Genomic DNA, 9,683 nt, shown 5'->3' with positions numbered 1-9,683 from the left:
TACACTATTCCACTATAAAGAAATACTTGTACAAATATGGTCTTCATGGAAGAGTCATCAGAAGAAAACCTCTTCTACGTCCTCACCACAAAAATCATCGTTTGAACATTGCAAATGAACATATAGACAAGCCTGATGCATTTTGGAAACATGTTCTGTGGACCGATGAGGTTAAAATTGAACTTTTTGGCCGGAATGAGCAAAGGTACGTTTGGAGAAGAAGGGGCACAGAATTTAATGAAAAGAACCTCTGTCCAACTGTTAAGCATGGGGTTGGATCAATCATGCTTTGGGGTTGTGTTGCAGCCAGTGGCACAGGGAACATCTCACGAGTAGAAGGAAAAATGGATTCAATAAAATTTCAGCAAATTTGGATGGTAACTTGATGCCATCTGTGAAAAAGCTGAAGTTAAAGAGAGGATGGCTTCTACAAATGGATAATGATCCTAAACACACCTCGAAATCCATGGGGGATTACATCAAGAGGCATAAACTGAAGGTTTTGCCATGGCCTTCACAATCTCCTGACCCCAACATAATTGAAAATCTATGGATAGACCTTAATAGAGGAGTGCGTGACAGACAGCCCAGAAATCTCAAAGAACTGGAAGACTTTTGTAAGGAAGAATGGGCAAAGATACCTCAAAAAAGAATTGAAAGACTCTTGGCTGGCTACAAAAAGCGTTTACAAGCTCTGATACTTGCCAAAGGGGGCAGTACAAGATATTAACTCTGCAGGGTGCCCAAATTTTTGCAGACGCCATTTTTTTGTTTTCTGTTATTTTGAAAGTGTAAATGATGGAAATAAAATCTAACTTTTGTTGACATATTATAAGAATGTCTAATCTGTAATTTGATGCCTTTTGGAGATTTTTCCATCTTTCCTTGGCTTCTTTATGCACATTAATACAAATTTTTAGCTGGGGTGCCCAAACTTTCGATCCCCACTGTATATATATATATATATATATATATATATATATACTCACGGGCACCTGTTCAATTGCTGAATGTGGTATGGTTGTTTGTACAGGTGGGCTGATGTGAGTATTTCAAAAACTGCTGATCTACTGGATTTTCACACACAACCATCTCTAGGGTTTACAGAGAATGGTCCGAAAAAGAGAAAATATCCAGTGAGCAGCAGTTGTGTGGACAAAAATGCCTTGTTGATGTCAGAGGTCAGAGAGTGGGCAGACTGGTTGCTGCGACATTCAGATGGTAGGGTCAGAATTTGGCATAAACAACATGAAAGCATGGATCCATTCTATGGTTCAGGCTCGTGGTGTAATGGTGTGGGGTCTATTTTCTTGGCACTAGCAAGGTGTACCCAATAAAGTGACCAGTGAGTATATATATATATATATCACTAACCTGATCAATCACTGTTTTTGGTAGAAATGATATTTCTACATGGCAAATAATTTACTAGCAGGTGTAGTAGAATAATAGAAATCCAACAGACCCAACAGTCATGACATGCATGGTGCTGATTCTGTGTAATTGAATCACTAATTGAAAGGGGCTTGTTCAAAATAATAACAGTGTGGAGTTCTATTAGTGAGGTCATTCATTCTTTGAAAAACAGGTGGCAATTATTGCCCTTATTTAAGGAAGGAAGGCAGCAAATGTTGTACATGCTGGTTTCAGTGCATTTCTCTCTGAAATTCTGAGGAAAACGGGTCGTTCCAGACATTGTTCAGAAGAACAGCGTACCTTGATTAAAAAGTTGATTGGAGAGGGGAAAACATATAAAGAAGTGCAGAAAATGATAGGCTGCTCAGCTGAAATGATCGCAAATGCTTTAAAATGGCAACCAAAACCTGAAAGACGTGGAAGAAAGTGAAAAACTACCATTCAAATGGATAGAAGAATAGCCAAAATGGCAAGGACTCAGCCAACAATCAGCTCCAGGAAGATCAAAGAAGGTCTAAAGTTACCTGTGAGTACTGTTACAATTAAAAGACGCATATGTGAAGCCAAGCTATCTGCAAGAAGCCCCCGCAAAGTCCCACTGTTGAAAAAAAGACATGTGCTGAAGAGGTTACAATTTGCCAAAGAGCACATTGACTGGCCTAAAGAGAAATGGCGCAACATTTTGTGGACTGATGAAAGTAAGATTGTTCTTTTTGGGTCTAGTGGCCGGAGACAGTTTGTCAGACGACCCCCAAACACTGAATTCAAGCCACAGTACACTGTGAAGACAGTGAAGCATGGTTGCACAAGCATCATGATATGGGGATGTTTCTCATACTATGGTGTTGGGCCTATTTATCGCATACCAGGGATCATGGATCAGTTTGAATACATCAGAATACTTGAAGAGGTCATGTTGCCTTATGCTGAAGAGGAAATGCCCTTGAAATGGGTGTTCCAACAAGATAACGACCCCAAACACACCAGTAAACGTGCAACATCTTGGTTCCAGACCAACAAGATTGCCGTTATGGAGTGGCCAGCCCAATCCCCGGATCTTAATCCAATAAAAAACTTGTGGGGTGACATCAAAAATGCAGTCTCTGAGGCAAAACCAAGAAATAGAGAAGAACTGTGGAATGTAGTCCAATCATCCTGGGCTGGAATACCTGTTCACAGGTGCCAGAAGTTGGTTGACTCCATGCAACACAGATGTACAGCAGTTCTAAGAAACAGTGCTTATACAACTAAATATTAATTCAGTGATTCAAAGGAAAGCAAAATCTTCAAACCTGTTTCAGTTTATATAGTGAATGTTTGAGTTTGTAAAGAAGAATACAAACACTGCTATTTTTTTGAACAGTCTAATATTCACTTTTCTTTAATTTTTTTAGAGGAACAACACAAATTTGATATATTTTTCTTCAGGTTATGATTTGGAATAGAATGTGTAGTGTTCCCAATGCATTTGTATGTATGGAAATAAAAGCTATTAGAAGGATTTTGAGCTTTATTCACTTTTTTCAACACACTGCTATTATTTTGAACATAACTGTATATACACACACATAGTGTATATATTTTTTTTTTCCTCTCATCTGCAGGGGATGTCTTCACACACCACTATGCAAAAGCATAAACACTAAAGGCTGATTTACTAAAGTAAAAAAGGCTGCTTTATATTCTCTTTGCTTAATGAATGAGGTAAAGCTCTGATGGCATCCATCATCCATTCATGTGCAAGCAAAAATACCCATTTTTTTTTCTCCTTGCAAGTGATTGGGTATTTTTTAAAAAAATGGATTTTCATCACATTCACTATGCTAACAAGATGCTTTATGCTTTTCCCTTTTTTTAACCAGGTGATCCTGCCACTAACACACTTCCTATCATAGGGTGACATTGCCCACTGTAATGTATCTATGGAGAAGCAGCTTTGTCATCGTAGGATGTTCTTCTGATTTGGACCTCAAACAACTGCTCTTTTCCTAATCTCTATTACATAGGGAGGAGGTGTTTTGTAGTTCACAGTGGATAGCTGGGTAAGCTGCTTCTGATATTAATTCAGTGCACAGGAAGTTACAAGGACAATGTAGAAAATATACTTAGCCAGAAAAAAAGAAAACAAATGCAGCCACCAAATCTAAGGACTGGTAAGGTGCAATATATTTAATTTTTTTTAACATATTCTTAGATGTTCCTTAAATTTTGGTAACATTGATGGAAAAAAAAATAAAAGTCAAAAGACAAAAATCTCTAGAGAAAAGAAAAAACTCTAGAGTTTGAAAAAATATGAGCTCTGAAAGTTACTTCATTAGTACCTTCCTAGAAAACAGAGACAAAACAGAAAGGTTCTATATACAAAACAAACAAACAGGATAAAGTGAAAAAGACAGGATTAGATTCCCTTAATTAAACACACTAGTATAAATTCATACACATTGATTTGCATATAACATGCTTACAATTAGGAAGGAACATCTTCATATATCTATATTTTATTTCATGTATATCAATAACTGCTCTTATATCAAAATTAATTTATCCAATGCACCCACGGCCCTGTAAAAAAGGAAGAGAAAACTTCTTTCCATTGCATTAAGTGTTGGATGATTGGATAATGTGCACATCAAAGGATCTGTTCATTTAATTTTAAGCTGTAAAGTTGTCTTTTACTTTATTAACTTCCAATCAATAAACAAGCAGTTTGCAAATGTAATCAGGAAATGCTTCCAATTGGCTAACAATGTATCAAAGCCAATGCTTCAAGGCAACAGCAAGCTGTAACAAGCAGTTTATTACCAGTAGCTGTTACTGACATTAGTCAAAACCAAGAAAGATAAAATGGAATAAGAAATGTAATGCTGGAAGAGCCTTGGGCGCTGTGTTCTCTTCTTCCTTTTGAAAACTGCAAGCCTGTCTTTGATATGATAACAAATATAAACTGTTTAAAAACACGACATGCAGAAAAACTGAGACTAGACGGTTATAGAGTTAAATCCATCTAAAGTGACACACAAACACTGGTAACATCCAACGGATATATGTTATGGAAATATTGTGAATTGGATTTACATGCCAGTAGAAAATCCAAACTTTTGATTTTCTGATATAGTAAATTGCAATAGTTATGGTCACAAATGAGTTTAATCCAAGATACACCTCTGAATACACTGAAATGTCATAGTGCACACAGTTGTATGTTTCACAATTTTATTTCCATTTCAATTACAATCTGAAAATATTTTTTTTAAATATTGTATATGATAAAAATAAATGTTTAAATAAATTACATTATAATAAGTATATACTTAAAATCATTACGTAAATACTTATTATCATGTAGTTTATTTAAACATTCATTTTTATTATGTAAAATATTTTTTAAAATACTTTCTGATTAAACGAAGTTATTAAAGTCAGTAAACTGTTGGTTTTGTAAATGTATTTTACTGATGTATTTATTACTTCTAAAAATTTCTTTAGAAACTACCATTGTTGTTCAGCTAAATAGCTAAAGCAAAGTCAAACATCTATTGCTACTATTGAAAGCATAAAATTTTAAATATCAAAAACATTTTTTTTTTTCATTTTTAACATTTTTAAGTTGCCTTAAGAAAATGTACTGCAGCCCTTCAGCAGCTTATACTCAGCTCTTCTCTTCTTCATTCCTCCAGTGAAGACGATTACCTGGTACATCCAGGTATAGGGCGGCGTATAACTCACTGTTTTTTCTCCCACATAACAGAGATGGTGTTTGGCAAATGGTGGCATAAGCACCAGCACCTTTACAAGGTCCTCAGTCCTATGTAAGCTCCCTCTATGGTCAACTTGGAGCTTGCAGTGGGCTTCTTCTCAATCCTGGTGAAAAATGATAGGCAAGAGAGAGCGAAAGGAAAATATTTATAAGATTGAAAGTGAATTTGTTGCTTTGTCCACTTATCATTTTGCTCCCACTCCCAACTCCCTGCTGTGATAAAATATCACACCCTGCCCATCCTTAGATACATTCTTATGGTGAAAATACAGCCTTGGCCTACAGAGTTGGTTTTACATTCCTCTAGCAGATCTTCAGTGCACGGATTGTACAGTAGCTTCCTTTAGGGTTCTATGGGACCATCTCCTGATGGAGGGGAAGGACTAGTTAGGCTCAGCAGGTGAGTAAAAAGTGACCTTTGTTTAAGGATAAATGTTCTTCCATGTACTACAAAACTAACCAACAATCTTCTTCTCTGCAATAGTAAATAGTACTACATAAAGTAGATGTTTTGAACTAGCAGTTCATCATTGTATGGCTTGATCAGGGCTGGAAAATTCTGTAATCTGCCAAGCTTGAATTGCCATTCTATGAAAAGTTGCTGTTTGTACACAATAGTAACAGTAACTCAACAGTGTGTTGAGTTCTATAAAATAAAGCAGAACTCCAAGCCAAACAAACTTTACATGTCCTTGTTGCTGATTTCCTACCTTCACTAAGTATGTCATCCATCTTCTGGTTCACTCAGTAGTTGCTCTGAAATAGCCTATTTATTTATAAATCAAACCGTTATTTCTCTTTAGTTTCCTGTTTTTAAGACAAGTGGCTGCTATGCCTCCAATTGCCCCAGACACTGGTCTTGGCATATCCCTTCTGTAGTTCTTTCTCCAGAAAGCAGTGATGTAATTCAGCCCCACTTACAGTGGTGGGTGGACCAAGACTCTAAGACACATTCAACATTCACAGGCCTAGTGTACCTGCCCACATTCACTACAATTCCCTGTTGTTGATGGGAACTGTAGTTTCTATTTACTACAGAGAGAGAGGAGAAGATATGATGCAATCCCTGCTGTTACACCTCCTTCTTGGCAGAGCAGATGCTGATATCTTTTGAATCACAGAGATGTCATGAAAATTCAATTAAACGTTTATCCTAAATGGTAACGATTTTCAAAATTGTATTAATTGTTTAGTGTTTTTTGTAGGTGAATGTATTAATGGGTGATTTTTTTGCCTATACCGGATGTCTTCTTTAAGTACTGCAATGGATGGGGGAAATGCATTGCTAAGTTTTGTAACTTTAAATTATATTTTAATTTTTGGGAAGGTTTTTTACATGGCTATCCAGCAATTCTGGGTGGAGGTTGTGTAATGTATCCAGTCGGTCACAATGATACATGTTCAGCCCTCAGCTGAAACTTGTCTCCTGGGCCTAGTGGACTCCTTGGCTCCCACGAAGGTGCTAAGCACCCTACGTTCATTATTTTTCTACTAGCTCATTATTCTCTCCTGGAAAAGACCTGCTGCATTGACTACCCTGGCCTGGAAAGCATTAATTAAAGGATAGGTTCACTTTTTGCTAAAAAATAGTAAATACACATTTTTTGCAGGTAAGAAAAAAATGTGCATTTATTATTTTTGTTGCAGGAGCCTGTAAACCATTGCACCAGTGATCAGCAGATCTCCGATGCTATGCAGGTCTCCTACAGCCATGTTTTTTTTAAATTTTGACATATAGCGAGAGAAGAAGCTTGAGGGAGCGGTTGCCAGTCTATTCATAACATTTTAAATGTTACACCCTGAATATCGATGTAAAATGCTATGAAAGGTGAACTTATCCTTTAAAACTTTGCCTTTATATAAAGATATATATGCCAGCAGAGGTGTGCCAGACGAATTTGATAAGATATGGGGGCGGGATAGGTGAAAGCTGCGTCCACGGTATCTGATTAAATCCCTGTGTTTTCTATGTTTCCCCTTCTAAGCATCACTGGAGATTGTTGTTCCTTTCTGTGCCCCAGGATCCCACGCCAGTCTTCCTCAGGAGCAGCGGTTGTATGGACCATTTTGTAGATGTGCCTGATTCTGTCTTTAAAATTTAAATTGTTCTGTAATGCTTTGCTGTGTGCGTATTGTGATCATGATGATAAACACCTACTGGCTGATGCTTTCTATTGCTCTTTGTAGTGCTTTGTTTTTGTGTACTATTATTATTGTTAAAAAACATTAAAAATAATTTTATATATATATATATATATATATATATATATATATATATATATATATATACACTGCTCAAAACATTTAAAGGAACAATTTTTAATCAGTTTAGCACTGCCCTATAGCAAAATTACTGTCACAGGGCGGGCTCCCTGCATAAAATCACGTATATATATGTGATCCGTGCTCCCACCATGATCGCCATGCTGTGGTTCGGTGTTGCTCCGATCAATCAGCAGATTCAGGCTAGTGATGTTCTTCCTGGATCTGCTGATTGATCCCTGCCCTATCACAGAGCTTCCTGTATCTGTGTTTACATTTACACAGGTACAGGAAGTGATGCCATCTTCTCTCCCTGGGCAAATTCCATTCCAGAGAGAGAAGAAAGCAGATCCACATGAGTACAAGCACTGTATTAGTGTCACAGGTGACTTCAGATAGCATTAGTGTTAGTTAGCGTCCCTCCCATATAGCATCAGATTGCCTGCCACTACATCAGTCATCACATTTAACCCTTTGATTGCTAGGAACATGCTCACATACACAATAAACCTCCATTGATAGTATAGTGTCTGAACGAATAAATATCTTTGGTCAGATCAGAACTATACCAGCCTCTACAATATTATAGTGCCCCGAAAATGCAGCGTTAGTAGGATCCTGCCAGCACCTGTGTTTAGCCCCTATGCTTACCCCCCTCCTTCTCCCCCAGCAAGTGCAGTGTCAATAGGTCACTGTCACTTGATACATTTCACACAAAACCGCAGTGTTCGCAGAATCATACAGGTAAAGGTTTTTGTAGCGGTTCAAGCTGTCCCTGACAGCCAGGTACTCTTTTTGCTATGAGTCACACTAGGTACCTATACATTTAGTGGCCAAAATGTCCAACGAAAGGTACACTAGTGAAGAGGCCTACAGGATTCCAAGCATGTCAGGTGAGAGCTAAGGAGAAGCCTCACTTACAGAATCAGGCTCAAAACACAAACCAGTAGACAACAGCTGACAGGTAGCTCAGATGATGGAGTAGAGATTCCTGCTAAGGTCAATCCCCTTTGCCAGGTTCCCAGGTTGCTGAGGTGGTACAATTGCATGATGATTCTCATATGCAGCAGAGTGCCAGTACTAGTGCCGCTCTACCTTTTGGTGAACTGGCAAGCACCAGTGGCCTAGTACATCCTGGCCTTATACATACCAGCACTGCAGTATCACTTGGTGACATGGTGAGTCCCATGAGTGCAGTACAAGCTGGTGCAGTGGCTAGCACAAGTAATGTCCCACAGCCACCAAGAATTCAAACACAGGCCTATAGAGCCCTTAGTGTCCTTCTGGATGTGCTTGCAAAAATTCTGCAGCACTCATACTTTCCCCATTCACTGCCCAACCCAGAATTCAGGTGGAAACAGCAAATGTAACTACTCCCCTTGATTTTTTTGGAGCTGTTTTTCATAGAATATCTGTATGGATTAATTGTGGATCAAAGCAATTTATATGCACAACAATCCTGCTTGAAAAATTATGAATTGCTCGTAGTGAAGTGGAAGGACAAACGGGATGTTTTCATCCTGTCTTCCATTCACACAGACACAACCATCCAAATTTCCAGAGCGGCTGGTGTTGTTAAGAAGCCCCTCTGTGTCCACAACTATGATCTTAACATGGGAGGGGTGGACTTCAATGACCAGATGATGAAGCCGTACTTAGATTCCCAAAAAGCTAGATGCTGGTACAAAAAAGTGTCTTTATTTTTTTCAGTTGGCTCTATATACAGTGTATTTAGTCAGCCACCAATTGTGCAAGTTCTCCCACTTAAAAAGATGGGAGAGGCCTGTAATTGGCATCATAGGTAGACCTCAACTATGAGAGACAAAATGAGAAAAAAAATCCAATCATATTGGCTGATCTGGAAATAATTTATTTGCAAATTATGGCGGAAAATAAGTATTTGGTCAATATCAAAAGTTAATCTCAATACTTTGTTATATATCCTTTGTTGGCAATGACAGAGGTCAAACGTTTCCTGTAAGTCTTCACAAGGTTGGCACACACTGTTGCTGGTATGTTGGCCCATTCCTCCATGCAGATCTCCTCTAGAGGAGTGATGTTTTGGGGCTGTCGCTGGGCAACACGGACTTTCAACTCCCTCCAAAGGTTTTCTATGGGGTTGAGATCTGGAGACTGGCTAGGTCACTCCAGGACCTTGAAATGCTTCTTACGAAGCCACTCCTTTGTTGCCCGGGCGGTATGTTTGGGATCATTGTCATGTTGGAAGACCCGGCCACGTTTCATCTTC

Source organism: Staurois parvus, unplaced genomic scaffold, assembly GCF_062004578.1.
Source record: "Staurois parvus isolate SC_StPar_1 unplaced genomic scaffold, SC_StPar_1.0 ptg000599l, whole genome shotgun sequence".
Classification (NCBI taxonomy): Eukaryota; Metazoa; Chordata; class Amphibia; order Anura; family Ranidae; genus Staurois; species Staurois parvus.
This window is presented reverse-complemented; position numbering follows the sequence as displayed.